This window comes from Balaenoptera physalus (assembly GCF_965194825.1).
Source record: "Balaenoptera physalus genome assembly, contig: SUPER_7_unloc_5, whole genome shotgun sequence".
NCBI classification, from domain to species: domain Eukaryota; kingdom Metazoa; phylum Chordata; class Mammalia; order Artiodactyla; family Balaenopteridae; genus Balaenoptera; species Balaenoptera physalus.
Genome location: NW_028126530.1, coordinates 69,088 through 88,840, shown reverse-complemented (window position 1 = coordinate 88,840; position 19,753 = coordinate 69,088). Strand labels below are relative to the sequence as shown.

The 19,753-nt window shown below is 36.4% G+C and overlaps 1 protein-coding gene and 1 pseudogene across 2 annotated transcripts in view; one reads left to right on the top strand and one right to left on the bottom strand.

Annotated features, from left to right (window-relative positions):
- The window catches only part of LOC309665304 (contactin-associated protein-like 3), a gene marked incomplete at its 3' end in the record, with an annotated part of 117,197 nt that overhangs the window by 37,852 nt on the left and 59,592 nt on the right, over positions 1 to 19,753 (top strand). The gene's annotated exons all lie outside the window — the stretch shown is intronic.
- Positions 3,095 to 6,324, bottom strand: LOC309665302 (inositol polyphosphate multikinase pseudogene; annotated as a pseudogene). The gene has a single exon. The product of its transcript is annotated as an inositol polyphosphate multikinase pseudogene (transcript).

Sequence of the window (19,753 nt, the reverse complement as noted above, 5' to 3'; positions counted from 1 at the left end):
GTAATGCTGGCCGCCTAAAATGAGTTTCAAAGTGTTTCCACTTCTATTTTTTGGAAAATTTTGAAAAGGATTGGTATTAATTCTTCTTTGAATGTTTGGTAGAATTTACCAGTGAAGTCATCTGGTTCTGGACTTTTTTGTTGGGATATTTTTGATCACTAATTCAATCTCTTCTTGGTTTGTTCAAATCTTATTATTGGGTTTTAAGAGTTCTTTTTTTTTTTTTTTTCCAATGCAAAACATTTTAATAGGCTGTCAAATATACAGTAATTAGAATTATCTAAATATCACTTATATAAAAATCGGTGTATCACATTAGATGATTCTATAAAATAGAAACACAAATCACACATTGACAACAACCCCTGCAGTCCAAGAACCACCCCCATCAATAGTACAAATTACAAACACATTTTTAAAAAAGACATTGTTTAGACATTTAAACCAAAGTAACTTTGACTAAATACATTCATTCATCAAGTACAATAAATTTAGCATAGTCACTAATAACACAATTTTAGGTGCAATTTCACATGCTTTCATATATCTTCCAGTTCAATTCCCACAGTAAAGTGTCTTTGTGCACACCATATCCATTTATATGCAGGTGCATCATACATCATACTTAAGACTATTTCACCTTCATAATTAAACATGTTAATATATATTGTAAGTGAATACCAGGCCAAAATTTAACCTCAGTGATGACAAATTTAACAATTAAAAATATTCTTTACAGTATATTCTAATTTGTTTAATCGTATGAGTACTATTTCCTCTTACTAAACACTATCAAAATAAGTAATAAGAATTTAAATATTAACTCCAGAAACATGGAGACTCCAACCTTCTTAAAATATTAACGAGCATTTTAAGTAACAATACAATCATTCTGTAAGTCAAAAAAGTAATTTCATATTCATTGCCAAATTTAAAATACAAATGATTTGAAGATTGAGCCCTAAAATATTTGCAGTAAATTGTAAAGTACAATTTTTAAAATGTGCAGTAATATGCTTGTGAATATGTAATGGAATGTTTTTCACAGTAATGTTATGTTAAAACACTATTCTACATGAACGGTCTAAGTAAACGTACCTTTACCAGCAAAAGTGAAAAATTAAGGCCTTCTAATGCTATCTATAATTATTACCTGAACTCAAATGTCAAATAGAGGTTACAATGCTGCAAAGTATTATTTTTAACCTCTTTAACATATTGTTAGTTGCTTCACCTCAACTCAATTATTACCTTATCTTTACACAAAGTTGAATGCTAGTTAACTTTATTATCTTTAAATAAGCATTTCTCCATAACTCTATTTTAATTTAGCCCCCAACCCACCCCCATCTAGAGAGAATGCTGGAAATGGTTAGGGCTTTGTCTGATTGGATCACAACTATATATTCAGGGGTTAAAAATGTTTGTCACATTTATATTTCTGAATGAACTAAGATGCCTGGCCTCCATACACAACATTACTTGTTTTCCTAAAGCATTAATAGACAATTGCATCCTCTTTACATGACCAAATTGACTTTTTTTAATTGAAGTCTAGGCTATGAAGACATTACAGGATGTAATGGAAGGATAACCAAGGCTACAAATACATCAAATCAAGGTTAAAGGCACTGGATAAGGAAGATTATTACAAAGCATTGTAAACAATTTTTAAAGCAAATCAAGTTTTAAAGTATCAAATGCCAAACTACTAAGAGCAAATGGTACTAAAATGATGACAATGCTTTAAAATAGTGGACAAAATTTCTGTAATTTCACAAATAAAATTCTTTCATTGTTCTACCATTTTCTTTCATCCTACATCATCTTTAATATTCCAAGTCCTAGAAACAAATATGTTTCCAGTTGCATGAAACAAGAAAATCGCAACTGAGATATCTCTGAAAATTAATTCTATCTTCTCAAGTTAATTATAAATTTGATGTGTATACGGTATAGAGATATGAAGAACATCATCTTGGAAATCATAAAATAGTAAATTATACTCAACTAAAATCATAAAAAAAGATCTTATTCAGTTGAACACAATCTGAAGCCCCACAACAGCAAATTGTAGTGTAAAGAGGCATAGTAAGTACAATTTCCAGACACATAAAACAAATAACGAATACTGAGTTGAAAATACGACATGCTCCATGTTACAGTCATTTAATACACACATTTTCACAACTGTTTCTTGAAAAACTATTCAGATAAAATATTTAGCATCTATCAATTTTAATTTATTTGAATCTATGTAACTTCATCCATATTAAAATATCAATTAACGTAAATACTTTATTATAAAACTATTATACAATTTAAATTTTTATTAGAGAAATGTATTATTCATTATCCACAATTTTTTAAAGTCCTTTTCATGAGTGCATTCCATAAGAAATACACTAAAATCATTTATATTTCCTAGGGGGAAAAAACTACGGTAATCCTATTAATCCAAACTATATCCTTATTATTATTTCTTGAACATTTAAATGTTTAAATATGCTTGGTGAAAAGTGATCACTCATCCCCACAGTGGTAAATTTTAGCATAATGTTAAATGACTGGACTAGACAGTAAAATAGTCACATGTAGGTAACACAAATAGATGCTTGTTCTGTTACATGTAAGCTTACTTATAAAGCAACATAAAATGGGCATTGGATAACAGTGATAAAAAAAATGTAAACAAACAGAATTAAATGTGAATCCCTTCCCTGAAGAACATAAGATAAAAGTGTTTCTTGTTTTATTAAAACAAAACATTATCTATTGTATCAAAAAGGTAAGACACTGATTATACAAAACTAAATTTCCAAATATGGATAAAGAAAATATGGAACTGATTCACACTTTATTGAGCTAAAATGCGCAAAAAATCTGTTAATACTTATATTTATTAACTTCATTGTACATATAGGTTGATACCACCCCATACAAAAAAAAAAGTCTCGTTTTGTTAAGATTCAAAATAGTGTTTAAATTATATGAGCTTAAGATTTATTGAACCATTATCCAAATAACAACAACAACAAAAGTCTATGCTGTGGGACAAAAAAAGTAAAACTAAAAAATTTCTCTTAACTATGACTTGAACTTCATCCCCACAAAAAAAGCTATGGCAATACCCATTTAGGCAGCAGAGAAAAATATGAAGTCCTTATGGAAAATACCTACACTGACTCTAAATAAAAAATTGTAAATAATCAAATTTTGCTGTAACAAATGCATATGAATTTTAAAGGTATTCAGGCCTAATATATTTACTAAGCACAGAATCCATAGGGCATTTGTTACTTTTCTTTGTGCTCAGATACTTGCAAAAGTACACTCAGAGAGGGCTGGGAAGGTGAGATAAACATAAAATTGTGATACTTTCCTTCACACTAAAAAAAGGCTCTTGAATTTAAAAGTTTAATTTGTAATTTTGGGGGGAAAGCAGTCTAACAGTTCACAAGCCTAAAACAATTTCCAGGAATATGGCAAGACTGTTGACTACTTAGATGTTTTATTAGTGAATCAAAGTGCAAGTAATGAAAACATAAACATTTAACATATTTGAAAATTTAATTTCAAAGTTCTAAATGTTTCCAATAACAAATAACTAGTTATTTTTTAAAAGGGGTGGATGTGAAACAGAGATAATACTTACAAATCTAATTTTTCCAAGAAAAATAGTACTGCCCCCCCATGAAGTTAAATTATAATTTCTCTCTTGAATATGATATACAACTGTTTTAAGTAAGAATGAAACAGGAGCATGAATTTAGACATGTACCAAACTCTGTATGACGTACTAATTTACACACAGTATTTTTGCTAACACTTACAATACTGGATGTTGTCTTTCACTGCTTATTAGAATTCTGAGAAACACTTTTTAGCAACATATATTCATACCACTGCTTAACTAAATGGGGACATGTAATTACAAGAATTGTAAAAGAAAAAAACTCTCAAAAGTTATTTAAAGGAGAAATAAGAAGAGCTTCAATCATCCACCTTTTTGAAGCTGCAGTAAAAGGTATTATATGGTTTATAATACTTGTTACAATGTAGTAAAATTCCAATTTTCCCATAAAGATTTTAAAAGAAAAAATTTTGTTCCTTGCAGATAACTTCTCTCTTCCCTAACCTTGGCGAGACTAATTATTAGTGCCCTTAATGTCAGACTTTTGTTGTTGTTGTTGTCTATTTCAATGATCTTTTTCAAGAAGTATTTTGAAATATGCATATAAATGGAAATTTAAGGGAAAATCTGCTTTTGGAATACAATAATTCTAAATCATTTTACTTCTAAGAAGCACCTTTTGATATGCTGGTCTGAACTTTTAATATAAAACCTAAACAGTACTTATTTCTGTAGAATTTTCTCCAGTTTTAATAACTTCATACGTAGCAATACTAAGGATATCAACCTGTGCTTTCTAGATTTTTGAAAGTGTTCTAATAATGTAATGAGTTTAGATATGGCTCATTGTCAAGGGTGGGTGGACAGAGATTTCACAATAAATTGGCTACAGAAAGCTAACTAAACTCGTAATGACTGAATAATGGTTTGCATTTTGCTTAAGCCAAATAGATGTTTAAGCCACGTACCACCACATTCCCTGCTTAACATTCCTAAGTTTCTTTATTCTTTATAGTTTTCTAAAGAACAAATAATTAGTTTTCCTGAGTAAGATTATAAAAAAGTTAACCCTTCTACCAAAAGTATAAAGACAAATAAAATGTAGACTCACAATACAAATTTTTTACACAGCATTACAAGTGCAGAGTTATTAACTGCCGCTCTTCATTATGATTGCCCCACCCCTTTAAAAGATTGCAGCAAAGGATTCAATTGTCTAAAATACTCTGCAGTACAGTAATTAAATGCTTCAGCCCATAAACATATCCCTCATCTATTGTGTTGCTAGGGAACACATGAGCAAAGTCTATCATTCGCACTTCTACTTCCGCAATCTCTTGACAACCAGTGGGAAGATGGTAGAAGACTTTTTCCAGTTGGGAAAGTACGTTTCCGTTTAAATGTTCCTGTGACATGCTTTTCCACCCATTGTCTTGCTCTATATTTTCAACTTTCAACGAAGTCTGACTGTGATGCTTTTTTGAATACATTTTTCTGTGACGAGCATACATTTTGGACAAGCTTTTGCCCACTGAAGCCTCTATTTTTCCATTTGCTGTGGAACTTAACACATGAAAGTTATTATTGTACTCTAGTACATCTGTGTCTGAGAGCTGTCCTTTGGACAAAAACTTTTCTGCTAGAGTTCTGTCATTCAATTTTGCAGTAGTTGGCTGAGATGAACCTTCATAAACAAACAGTAATGAACTTGCATAAAAGTTAAGCTGCTTCTGGCTTTCAAACCACTGCAGAATATTCTCAATCTTCTGAATACTGGCAGCAATAGCATCTTTTCTTAAGCAGAATCCATTATGAAAAAAACGGGAGACTCCATCCTTTAGAGTTTCTTTTGTTAAGCTTCTTCCATAGTGCTGGTTTTGTGTCTCATAGCTATCAGAATGAACATGATAAACCCTCATGCCAAGCACCAAGAACCCAATCTCTTCCATTAATGGGTACTTGCTGACCTGTTGCTGAATCTTCTCAGATGAAGCAAAAGGATCATAGCTTTTCCGCCCTATCTTTACATCCATTATACAGGGCTTATTAAATTTATGGGTCACATCTTCCAGTTTTAGGTATAAATCATTTGGTGCAGTGGGAGGTGACCAGATACCGTAATATTTTGGCAAATATTTTCGTAGCTCTGAAAGAACACCATCAGTACAATCAGCAGCATAAACCATATGATAGAATTCCAGCTCTCTTGGACCCCTTGGAGGTGGCTGCAACTGTTTCAGAACTGTGCCATCTGGATGTTGCAGTATACCCACTTTGTCCTTCCCGTACATGTGCCCGGCCACCTGATGCGAGAGGGGCACGCAGCCGTTGAGGAAGCGGAGCCTGCCGCCCGCCGGCTTCGGGGTGCCCTCGCGGGCGGTCTCGCCCGCCAGTGGGGTCCGCATTTCTGGGGGGCCGGGCGCCTCAAGCCGGAGAGGGGATGGCGGCTCCGTTGCCATAACGGAGAGCTGAAGCGGCAGCAGCAGCGAGAGCAGGGAAGAAAATAAGGCGGAGGGAGGGGACGCCGGAGAACCCGGGGGTCGCTCAGGCTCGGCCGCGAGGAGGCCCGGGGGTTCCTGCGGCTGGTGCCCTCTGTGGCCCGAGGAGGGGGCCCATGACGCCGCGAAGGCGCGGGCTCTGCCTTGCCCAACACTCGGCGGAGCGCGTCTCTCGGCTCCCGGCTCTTGCTGCTCAGCCGCCGCGGCCGCCGACCCGGGCGCAGCCCAGGAGACTGACCTCAGCGGATAAGCGGCGGCGGCGGTGGCGCCCCGCGCTCCCTCAAGAGTTCTTTATATGTTCTTTATAGATACAAGTTCTTTATCAAATATGTTACTTACAAGTATTTTCTCCAGTCCATGGCTCCTATTTCGATTTTCTTAACTGTGAATGCTTTTTTCAAAGAGCAGACATTTTTATCATGATGAAGTCCAGTTTATTGATTTTTTCTTTTATATATTGTGATTTTAGTGTCATATCAAAGAAATATTTGCCTAACCCAAGTTCACAAAGATTTTCTCCTATGTTTTCTTGTAAAAGTTGTATAATTTTAGGTTTTACAATTAGGTCTACAATCCATTTTGAACTAACTTTTGTATAAAGTGTGCGATATGAATGAAAATTTATTTTTTGTTTACACAAGGATCAAATTGCTCCAGGACTATCTGTTGAACAGACGATCTTTTCTCTACTGAGTTGCCTTTGTAGCACAAAATCAAAACTATTATGTCATGAGTTTTGCCCAAACCCAGTCAGATTCCCATCTTGAAAATCCACCTTAAACCATTGGAGTTCAGACCCCTAATCTTGTAAATATGTTCCCACAACTCCTGCTTCTGATAACTGCTAAGATTCTGCCAAGGTGTGGTGTTCTCACTCGCTGATGGAGGTTTAAAAAACTTAGCGGTGCTTCATGGAGAGATAACCAACTGACAAATTCCAACCCAATCTGATAATTTCTTTATTTTAAATTGAAATAATTATTTAAGAATGTGTTTAGATAGGAGATATTATACATAATTAGGGTTCATTTTGTCAGGTGTGATTTCACAAGGAATTTTTTTATCATAACTTAAGATTTACTGTTGTGAAAAATATTTGACAGTAGCTTTTGAAAAGCACAATTAGTCAAATTTGCACTTAAAATTATAATTCTTTTATTTTTCAATTAGAACTGTTTATCCTTTCATATTTAATAAGGGCTTCATAGGAGTGCTTCTCACTTTTATTTGTTTATTCATTCAAAAATTACTTTTGGGAAACATTAGTTTGTAACACTGCAACAAGAAACTACAGGAACTATAGGACTAAAAACAGTAACATTTAGTCACAGCAACTCGTGGCAAACATAATATAAACTACAGCTTAGAGACCACGATGGTATAGATTAAATCTTTGGGATAGAAATGAGTGATCCAAAATGCATTAGGTTATAAAACATATTCTTATTAGATTCTTGTATTTATTTTTGTTAGTAATTATAAATATAAGCCATTTATTGAAGTCTCATGATATTTCTAGCCGTGACCATTTTCCAGGAAGTGTTTTTATAAAATACACGTGATTTTATTCTCATATTAAAAATGTGGATACTGAGGGCTTCCCTGGTGGCGCAGTGGTTAAGAATCCGCTTGCCAATGCAGGGGACACGGGTTCGAGCCCTGGTCTGGGAAGATCTCACATGCTGCGGAGCAGCTAAGCCTGCAAGCTACAACTACTGAAGCCCGCGCCTAGATCCCGTGCTCTGCAACAAGAGAAGCCACCGCAATGAGAAGCCTGCGCACCGCAAGAAAGGGTAGCTCCCGCTTGCCGCAGCTAGAGAAAGCCCACGAGCCCAAGGCAACCAAAAATAAAATAAATAAACATAAATAAATTTTTTAAAAAATGTGGATACTGAGATTTAGAGAGCTCTGGTGAGGAGCAGAGCTCCAACGCCTTCCTTGTCTCCTATCCTGTTGGGCTCTGTACCCTCTCCTTCCCTAGGTCCACAGAGCCTCAAGTCTATTGAAACTGATTTGGTCCTCTCTCCTCAACGTCAACCTGCCTGTTTTCTTTGTTAGTTCTTTGCTCTAATACACTACCCAGATCGTGGCTTGGAGGATTTGTATGCAGGGTTATTTACTATACACAATTAGGAAGCCCCTCCCCGTGTGTTCTTCGGTCTCTGGCCATGGCGTTGGCAGTAGTCTGGGCTCACTCTCACTTATCACTGAGCCTCTGATTGGAGTCCTGGCGGCCGAGGCACTGTCACTCATGACAGCACAGCCTTTCTCCTTCGATACTTTCATAATCTGAAAATGAAATGCACATCTTTCACTGGTAGATTAGAAATAGAATTTTCTTCTCTACTTTTCATTTGCAGACTAGGTTTTAAAGCCTCAAGTGACTGTGTGAACTTTATCTTGTCTCTGCCAGCTGTCTGCATCAGCAGCATGGGGTGACTTTGGTTGCCAGACCTTTCTCATGCTCTCCACCCATCAAATGGCTTCAACCCAGGGTCCCAGGAGTGTGTTGGTTTCCTGAGGAACAAAATCCTATCTTCCAATAGAACGCTTACTTCCAGCTACTCACTGGCACATACAGAGTCATACAGAGTTTGTAAACCTAGCTTTTCTTCTTACTACTTGGAGATTAATCCTATAATGCCCTCATTCTTCCAGAACAATAGTTCTCCACATGAGAATTAACAATTGCTTCTTTAAGCCACATTGAGCCACATCTGGCAGGAAATGTTGTACTGAAAACTGGAAGATCTAACTGGTGGCTGGATTTGACATCGCTGAGTCTTTTGTAATATTCTCTGCTTCATTTTGCTGAGAAATGAAAGTTTGCATTAGGTGGTCTGGAGTTGTGAAACACAAATGTGGACATACGGAAAAAATTCTCAAAGCTCTTTTTATTTTTCTTGAAGTGACAATATTGCCTTATGTTTAAATCCACTGAGTAGAATAATATTACTTATTTAAAAGCCTACATATTTTCAGCTTTATAATATCAGGCACGCCTATGGAAAGAAGTCTTTCATCAGAGAGGGGAAATAGTGAGTATTTAGAATGACAGTTGTAATTTTAGCAGTTTAACTGGGACTTTTTATTTTTTATTATTTGGTTAAAGGGCCAGATAGTAAATATTTAGGCTCTGTGGGCCTGCAACTCCTGAAAGCTGCCACTGCAGAGTGAAAGCAGCCTTGGACTGTACTTAATGAATGGGTGTGGCAGTGTTTCAATGAAACATTGTTTAGACAGGAACAAAGCAGATTTGGACCTCATGCCAGTTTGTTGACCCTTACCCTAGAAAAAACTCTGAGTTTCACATTCTTTTTTTATATCCCCATGACCCTCCTTTTTAAAATCATCTGCCATCTATACTGTGCAGTGCAATGTTAGGTTGCCAGATTTATATTTGTTGATTGTAAGTATGTCTCCCAAACTATATATTTATATGAAATTCAAATTTATCTGGGCATGGTGTATTTTACCTGGCAACCCTATCCCAGTGACCTTTTCCCCACATATTCCACCTTAATTTGGAGCTTGATGTCCTTCCCTAGATCAAAATCTTCTTTGGAAAATTTCTGACGTTCTTAAAGATCAGCTGAGGGGGAATTTAGGGCCACACTGCCTTTCCTACAATTGCCTTTGTCGCATGTTAGGAACAATAATGAAGGAAAAGGAACAAAGTTTTTGTCTCAGGCTAAATACAAACACATCTGTACTTGTGCAAGAGAGGTTTGGTGGAGCCGTAATTTCCTTTCCATTCCCTGAACATCTGCCCTGGTCACAGGTTACCTATTGTTTCTAGGTAAGTGAATCCTGATGGAGTCAACATGGAGGACGATATTCAGAGAGGAGGCGTCTTAAAGGGATATGATACAGAAGAGAACCTACCTAGTACAGAGTAAATGCTTCAGTGCATACATGTTCATTATCATTCCCTAGTCCTTTAACATCCCAATTATTTCAATTCATTCAATATAAAATATTCAAAGAAAAATTCTGCCCACATACTCTGTACTTGCTTAATAAATAAGCATCATTAAAGTTAAAATTTAGAAGAATGAGACTATACAAGTCACAAGATCAAGGTATTATTTCAGTCATTCTAAATGATGTTGGTATTTGAGTTCAAATTACATTGCACGCTGGCTCTGAAAGGGGCAGAATTATTTTCCAGAAAATGTTGGCAAAGATCTGCTAGGCTGTGAGAAGTTGGTTCTCATGTACTCTGGGCTGTGAGAGAACACTGTCTTTTCCCATAAACACGAGGGAAGGTGAAAGGGCTCTGGGGACTTCTGATGGGGAAGATAATGAAAGGTGCCTTCATACCTCAGCTGTTCAGCACCATTAACCTTCCCAGTAATTGAAACACACAAAAGGGGTGGGGGGGGGTAAGTGAGAGGCCTCCCTCTCGTCTATTACCTGGCAGGTACAATTACTTAAGCCTTCAAATAAAGGAACGACTTTAGGTTCCTTTTAAACCATTCTTTACAAAAAAATCAACCAAAGCTTTTTGTTTTTTAACTCTAATGTTATAATCATTTCTTTCTTTTGATTTGTGCCTGTGGATTAAATAAAGCATACCCAGCTCAATAAGGTGGGCATTTGTTATTTAATTTATGTAAATAATAAAGTCCACCATGTAGAAAAGTTTACAGCAACAAAAAAAAGAGGTCTTAAAGGTTTACCATAGGAGACCAATTTACGATTCAAAGTGGTTTTAGACTGACAGGCAAAAATAAGATTTCATTTTCCACATGGAAATGAAAAATACAAATGCAACATTTTAACGTAGTTCAAGCTGAGGAATAACATCATATTGTAATTACAATTCAAAGAAAATGAACCTAATCCTATAAATGTGTGTATGGACATGAAGGAAACTAGTTTTCATCAGTTATGTCAATGACATAACAATAGAGCAATGGAAGTGTGTGTGTGTGTGTGTGTGTGTGTGTGTGTAGGGAGTTGTTATTAACACTTCTCTATGCGAATTATACATGTACATATAAGAATGTATTTCTGTGATAAGACAAGATCATCTAGAAAAGCATTTTAAAAAGTAGTTATCTTTGCAAAAGCTAAAAGTTCCTATAATTAAAAAGCAAGTCATCCAGCTCATGTCACATACTCACAGTATCATCCAGTGGCATTTATATCAAAACTTGCTATTATAAGTTAGATTCTATTTGCTTTTGAATCTACTTGAATTATGCAGCCATTATTTGAGCCAAATTACAAAAATGTTAAATGTTTCTTTTTTTTTTTTTTTTTTTAAGTTCTGACATCTTCATGTTAAATTTCAAATAGGTTTTAATATCCAACAACAGTGGGCCTAGTATATAGGCCCCCAACCTTAGCATAAAACTGGATTGACATGCACTCTATAAGTACCAAGTTCTCCTTATGACACAATACCCACTTTATTCATCAACCCCTTCCAGGCTGCAAATACAAACTGCTTTAGAATCCAGTCCCCAAAATAGATTATTTAGAGCTGGTTTTCCATCTACCACTAAAGTCACTGGTACTGATCCTTTACACCCACCAGACTACAAAATCCCTCCATCCAGTAGACAGTTCTCTCTGGGTGTCAATGGGCACACTGTGTTCTGGACAAATCATCACCCACTGGAACCTGTGAAAATTCACCCAAAGTCCCCTCTGAAACGGAAGGTTTGTCAAAAGCAAAATTTTCTAATAACATCAACCACTTTGCAGAATCATCCCTTTGATTTTTTTGCTCTTTCTGAAACTAGGCTTTCTCCTCCACTCCTACCCATTTTGGCAATCAAGAATCCCTATGGCTCACTCAATAAAGTAATTTTATATTATTTTCCCATAATCTCTACCAGTCCTGAATAAGACTGGATGTTTGTCTTGCTCTGAATTATCACTTCCAGATACTTCTGTGATGCACAACACTGGGGGTTGGGGGAGGAAGGTCCTGGAATTAGATTCATACATTCCTTATGGTCAGTACCTCTAATTCACAGCACCTGGCTTATTATCACTGTCTCCAGTACTAATACTGTTACCACTTGTGGTGACCTAAAAATCCACATAGAGAATCTTTCCACACCTCTGGCTTAGTCTCTTAGGTTCCTAACTTCCAGTGATGATGGCCTCTCCTCCATTCAGCCACCCTCTCCTAGAAGATTCCATGTAAAATCATTAGTATCATACATGCGTTAAAAGTATTATCACCATCTTTTCCCTCTTCTCCAATCCTTGTCATCATCAGGAAACATGCAAAATGGATTGAATGAAATGTCTACATATTCAGTAAAATGTTAGTAGCAACATTTCCATGAAGTTTAATTAATGACATTTCATAGATTAATATGTCCATTTTTAATATTTTTCTATTCTAAATGTTTTAAAATATGTAAGTTTTGCCTTTGCAAGGAAGTCGTAGATGCATATATATACTTTTTCATAGCATATAACTATAATGGATTTATTGCTAATGCGTTTAGTGTAAGATGCTCCAATTCATCTAAGACTTTATTAATAAAGATATTTTTTCATGATTCTATTTCTTCTCATTGATACTTATAATCAAAGAGGTGAAATCAAGAACCACATTAATACTGTCGAGACTGCCACTTCTGGCTATAATAAACTAGCAGGGATGAGATTTATCTTCCAGCCTGAAATAAACAAAAATCAGTGAAATACATGAAACAGTGGTAATTTAGATGCTGGGCATCAGGCAACATAGGAAATCAAGACCTGAGAAAAGGGAAATTTATGATGTTAGACCTACAGTTACCCAGATTATTTTTTGAAAGAGTTTTCAGGACTTACCTTGGGGAGGGGGAGATCCAAGTGAAGCCCAAGTTGCTTTCTTTTTTTTTTTTTTTTTTTTTTTCACACACACACACTGTATTTTATTTTTACAAGAGATAAATAGACTGACACCAAGCATTGTACATGGATGACTACAACAAAAGCAAGAATGATTGCAATTACCAAACATGAAACACACTCATACTATGTCATAATATTGACATTCAGTCCAGTAATCCTCCTCTGTAACAGCTCCTTTACTTTGCAGTGAAAATTGATTTGTATATTCTTTGCCTCTAAGTCCTTGTGGGATTTTTTTTTTTTTTAATTCAGACAGAAAGTCACAAAAATTATACTCATCCTCATCAGTTCACTCAGTCCCATGTAATTGTTTTTTTTTTATCTTGATCTATTGTTAGCACTTTTATGAGTTCATCAGTTTTTCATCAGAGTTCTGAAAATGCTTATTCATTCAGTTCAGCAGTACAGTCAGTTACCAGAAACCTGTACTTGTCAGAGTCTTTTCCATGAATTTCTTGAAGATGAAACCCTTTTATAGGAACATATTTGCAAAATCATCAGAGTACACCCAGAACTGTCTGTAAATGACAAAAGACTTAAAAATGACCACGGTAAAAGATTTGATGAAAGTTCATAATAATGCAGTTGACAAGAAAATTAGTTATTTCTGAGATATACATTTTAAAGTAATAACTAGGATTATTACTTATAACATTATACCAGAACATATAAGATTTTTAGAAATTTCATGTAATGTCTGAAACATTTATATTAACATATTTCCCTACATATTTCCATACAAATACAAATATAAGATTTTTAGAAATTTCATATAATGTCTGAAACATTTATATTAACATATTTCCATACATATTTCCATACAAATACAAATATAAGATTTTTAGAAATTTCATGTAATATCTGAAACATTTATATTAACATATTTCCATACAAATAACCCAATGAAAGTTTAGTATTAGTTGTTTTGTTTGCTTTTTTATACTGCAGGTTCTTATTAGGCATCAATTTTATACACATCAGTGTATACAGGTCAATCCCAATCGCCCAATTCAGCACACCACCATCCCCACCTCACCGCAGTTTTCCCCCCTTGGTGTCCATATGTCCATTCTCTACATCTGTGTCTCAACTTCTGCCCTGCAAACTGGCTCATCTGTACCATTTTTCTAGGTTCCACATACATGCATTAATATACGATATTTGTTTTTCTCTTTCTGACTTACTTCACTCTGTATGACAGTCTCTAGATCCATCCACGTCTCAACAAATGACTCAATTTCGTTCCTTTTTATGGCTGAGTAATATTCCATTGTATATATGTACCACAACTTCTTTATCCATTCGTCTGTTGATGGGCATTTAGGTTGCTTCCATGACCTGGCTATTGTAAATAGTGCTGCAATGAACATTCGGGTGCATGTGTCTTTTTGAATTACGGTTTTCTCTGGGTATATGCCCAGTAGTGGGATTGCTGAGTCATATGGTAATTCTATTTTTAGTTTTTTAAGGAACCTCCATATTGTTCTCCATAGTGGCTGTATCAATTTACATTCCCACCAACAGTGCAAGAGGGTTCCCTTTTCTCCACACCCTCTCCAGCATTTGTTGTTTGTAGATTTTCTGATGATGCCCATTCTAACAGGAGTGAGGTAATACCTCATTGTAGTTTTGATTTGCATTTCTCTAATAATTAGTGATGTTGAGCATCTTCTCATGTGCTTCGTGGCCGTCTGTATGTCTTCTTTGGAGAAATGTCTATTTAGGTCTTCTGCCCATTTTTGGATTGGGGTGTTTGTTTCTTTGATATTGAGCTGAATGAGCTGTTTATATATTTTGGAGATTAATCCTTTGTCCGTTGATTCATTTGCAAATATTTTCTCCCATTCTGAGGGTTGTCTTTTCGTCTTGTTTATGGTTTCCTTTGCTGTGCAAAAGCTTTGAAGTTTCATTAGGTCCCACTTGTTTATTTTTGTTATTATTTCCATTACTCTAGGAGGTGGATCAAAAAAGATCTTGCTGTGATTTATGTCAAAGAGTGTTCTTCCTATGTTTTCCTCTAAGAGTTTTATAGTGTCCAGTCTTATATTTAGGTCTCTAATCCATTTTGAGTTTATTTTTGTGTATGGTGTTAGGGAGTATTCTAATTTCATTCTTTTACATGTAGCTGTCCAGTTTTCCCAGCACCACTTATTGAAGAGACTGTCTTTTCTCCATTGTATATCTTTGCCTCCTTTGTCATAGATTAGTTGACCATAGGTGCGTGGGTTAATCTCTGGGCTTTCTATCTTGTTCCATTGATCTATGTTTCTGTTTTTGTGCCAGTACCATATTGTCTTGATTACTGTAGCTTTGTAGTATAGTCTGAGGTCAGGGAGTCTGATTCCTCCAGCTCCATTTTTTTGCCTCAAGACTGCTTTGGCTATTCGGGGTCTTTTGTGTCTCCATACAAATTTTAAGATGATTTGTTCTAGCTCCGTAAAAAATGCCATTGGTAATTTGATAGGGATTGCATTGAATCTGTAGATTGCTTTGGGTAGTATACTCATTTTCACAATGTTGATTCTTCCAATCCAAGAACATGGTATATCTCTCCATCTGTTGGTATCATCTTTAATTTCTTTCATCAGTGTCTTATAGTTTTCTGCATACAGGTCTTTTGTCTCCCTAGGTAGGTTTATTCCTAGGTATTTTATTCTTTTTGTTGCAATGGTAAATGGGAGTGTTTCCATAATTTCTCTTTCAGATTTTTCATCATTAGTGTATAGGAATGCAAGAGATTTCTGTGCATTAATTTTGTATCCTGCAACTTTACCGTATTCATTAATTAGCTCTAGCAGTTTTCTGGTGGCAGTTTTAGGATTCTCTATGTATAGTATCATGTCATCCGCAAACAGTGACAGTTTTACTTCCTCTTTTCCAATTTGTATTCCTTTTATTTCTTTTTCTTCTCTGATTGCCGTGGCTAGGACTTCCAGAACTATGTTGAATAACAGTGGTGAGAGTGGACATCCTTGTCTCGTTCCTGATCTTAGAGGAAATGCTTTCAGTTTTTCACCATTGAGAATGATGTTTGCTGTGGGTTTGTCATATATGGCCTTTATTATGTTGAGGTAGGTTCCCTCTATGCCCACTTTCTGGAGAGTTTTTATCATAAATGGGTGTTGAATTTTGTCAAAAGCTTTTTCTGCATCTATTGAGATGATCATACGGTTTTTATTCTTCAATTTGTTAATATGGTGTATCACATTGATTGATTTGCGTATATTGAAGAATCCTTGCATCCCTGGGATAAATCCCACTTGATCGTGGTGTATGATCCTTTTAATGTGTTGTTGGATTCTGTTTGCTAGTATTTTGTTGAGGATTTTTGCATCTATATTCATCAGTGATATTGGTCTGTAATTTTCTTTTTTTGTAGTGTCTTTGTCTGGTTTTGGTATCAGGGTGATGGTGGCCTCATAGAATGAGTTTGGGAGTGTTCCTTCCTCTGCAATTTTTTGGAAGAGTTTGAGAAGGATGGGTGTTAGCTCTTCTCTAAATGTTTGATAGAATTCACCTGTGAAGCCATCTCGTCCTGGACTTTTGTTTGTTGGAAGATTTTTAATCACAGTTTCAATTTCATTACTTGTGATTGGTCTGTTCATATTTTCTGTTTCTTCCTGATTCAGTCTTGGAAGGTTATACCTTTCTAAGAATTTGTCCATTTCTTCCAGGTTGTCCATTTTATTGGCATAAAGTTGCTTATAGTAGTCTCTTAGGATGTTTTGTATTTCTGCGGTGTCTATTGTAACTTCTCCTTTTTCATTTCTGATTTTATTGATTTGAGTCCTCTCCCTCTTTTTCTTGATGAATCTGGCTAATGGCTTATCAATTTTGTTTATCTTCTCAAAGAACCAACTTTTAGTTTTATTGATCTTTGCTATTGTTTTCTTTGTTTCTATTTCATTTATTTCTGCTCTGATCTTTATGATTTCTTTCCTTCTGCTAACTTTGGGTTTTGTTTGTTCTTCTTTCTCTAGTTTCTTTAGGTGTAAGGTTAGATTGTTTACTTGAGATTTTTCTTGTTTCTTTAGGTAGGCTTGTATAGCTATAAACTTCCCTCTTAGAACCGCTTTTGCTGCATCCCATAGGTTTTGGGTCGTCGTGTTTTCATTGTCATTTGTCTCTAGGTATTTTTTTATTTCCTCTTTGATTTCTTCAGTGATCTTTTGGTTATTTAGTAACGTATTGTTTAGCCTCCATGTGTTTGTCTTTTTTACGTTTTTTTCCCTGTAATTCATTTCTAATCTCATAGCGTTGTGGTCAGAAAAGATGCTTGGTATGATTTCAATTTTCTTAAATTTACTGAGGCTTGATTTGTGACCCAAGATGTGATCTATCCTGGAGAATGTTCTGTGCGCACTTGAGAAGAACGTGTAATCTGCTGTTTTTGGATGGAATGTCCTATATATATCAATTAAATCTATCTGGTCTATTGTGTCATTTAAAGCTTCTGTTTCCTTATTTATTTTCATTTTGGATGATCTGTCCATTGGTGTAAGTGAAGTGTTAAAGTCCCCCACTATTATTGTGTTACTGTCAATTTCCTCTTTTATAGCTGTTAGCAGTTACCTTATGTATTGAGGTGCTCCTATGTTGGGTGCATATATATTTATAATTGTTATATCTTCTTCTTGGATTGATCCCTGGATCATTATGTAGTGTCCTTCCTTGTCTCTTGTAACATTCTTTATTTTAAAGTCTATTTTATCTGATATGAGTATAGCTACTCCAGCTTTCTTTTGATTTCCATTTGCATGGAATATCTTTTTCCATCCCCTCACTTTCAGTCTGTATGTGTCCCTAGGTCTAAAGTGGGTCTCTTGTAGACAGCATATATATGGGTCTTGTTTTTGTATCCATTCAGCCAGTCTATGTCTTTTGGTTGGGGCGTTTAATCCATTCACGTTTAAGGTAATTATCGATATGTATGTTCCTATGACCATTTTCTTAATTGTTTTGGGTTTGTTTTTGTAGGTCCTTTTCTTCTCTTGTGTTTCCCACTTAGAGAAGTTCCTTTAGCATTTGTTGTAGAGCTGGTTTGGTGGTGCTGAATTCTCTTAGCTTTTGCTTGTCTGTAAAGCTTTTGATTTCTCCATCAAATCTAAATGTGATCCTTGCCGGGTAGAGTAATCTTGGTTGTAGGTTCTTCCCTTTCATCACATTAAGTATATCATGCCACTCCCTTCTGGCTTGCAGAGTTTCTGCTGAGAAATCAGCTGTTAACCTTATGGGAGTTCCCTTGTATGTTATTTGTCGTTTTTCCCTTGCTGCTTTCAATAATTTTTCTTTGTCTTTAATTTTTGCCACTTTGATTACTATGTGTCTCGGCGTGTTTCTCCTTGGGTTAATTCTTTATGGGACTCTCTGCGCTTCCTGGACTTGGGTGGCTATTTCCTTTCCCATGTTAGGGAAGTTTTCGACTGTAATCTCTTCAAATATTTTCTCTGGTCCTTTCTCTCTCTCTTCTCCTTCTGGGACCCCTATAATGCGAATGTTGTTGTGTTTAATGTTGTCCCAGAGGTCTCTTAGGCTGTCTTCATTTCTTTTCATTCTTTTTTCTTTAGTCTGTTCCGCAGCAGTGAATTCCACCATTCTGTCTTCCAGGTCACTTATCCGTTCTTCTGCCTCAGTTATTCTGCTATTGATTCCTTCTAGTGTAGTTTTCATTTCAGTTATTGTATTGGTCATCTCTGTTTGTTTGTTCTTTAATTCTTCTAGGTCTTTGTTAATCATTTCTTGCATCTTCTCAATCTTTGCCTCCATTCTTATTCCGAGGTCCTGGATCATCTTCACTATCATTATTCTGAATTCTTTTTCTGGAAGGTTGCCTATCTCCACTTCATTTAGTTGTTTTTCTGGGGTTTTTTCTTGTTCCTTCATCTGGTACATAGCCCTCTGCCTTTTCATCTTGTCTATCTTTCTGTAACTGTGGTTTTTGGTCCACAGGCTGCAGGATTGTAGTTTTTCTTGCTTCTGTTGTCTGCCCTCTGGTGGTTGAGGCTATCTAAGAGGCTTGATGGGAGGCTCTGGTGGTGGGTAGAGCTGACTGTTGCTGTGGCGGTCAGAGCTCAGTAAAACCTTAATCCACTTGACTGTTGATGGGTGGGGCTGGGTTCCCTCCCTGTTGCTGTGGCGTCAGAGCTCAGTAAAACCTTAATCCACTTGACTGTTGATGGGTGGGGCTGGGTTCCCTCCCTGTTGGTTGTTTTGCCTGAGGCAACCCAACACTGGAGCCTACCCGTGCTCTTTGGTGGGGTTAATGGCAGACTCTGGGAGGGCTCACGCCAAGGAGAACTTCCCAGAACCTCGGCTGCCAGTGTCCTTATCCCCACGGTGAAACAGAGCCACCACTCGCCTCTGCAGGAGACCCCCCAACACCAGCAGGTAGGTCTGGTTCAGTCTCCCCCAGGGTCACTGCTCCTTCCCCTGGGTCCCGATGCACACATTACTTTGTGTGTGCCCTCCAAGAGTGGGGTCTCTGTTTCCCCCAGTCCTGTCAAAGTCCTGCAATCAATTCCCACTAGGCTTCAAAGTCTGATTCTCTAGGAATTCCTCTTCCCGTAGCCGGACCCCCAGGTTGGGAAGCCTGACGTGGGGCTCAGAACCTTCACTCCAGTGGGTGGACTTCTGTGGTATAAGTGTTCGCCAGTCTGTGAGTCACCCACCCAGCAGTTATGGGATTTGATTTTACTCTGATTGCGCCCCTCCTACCGTCTCACTGTGGCTTCTCCTCTGTCCTTGGACGTGGGGT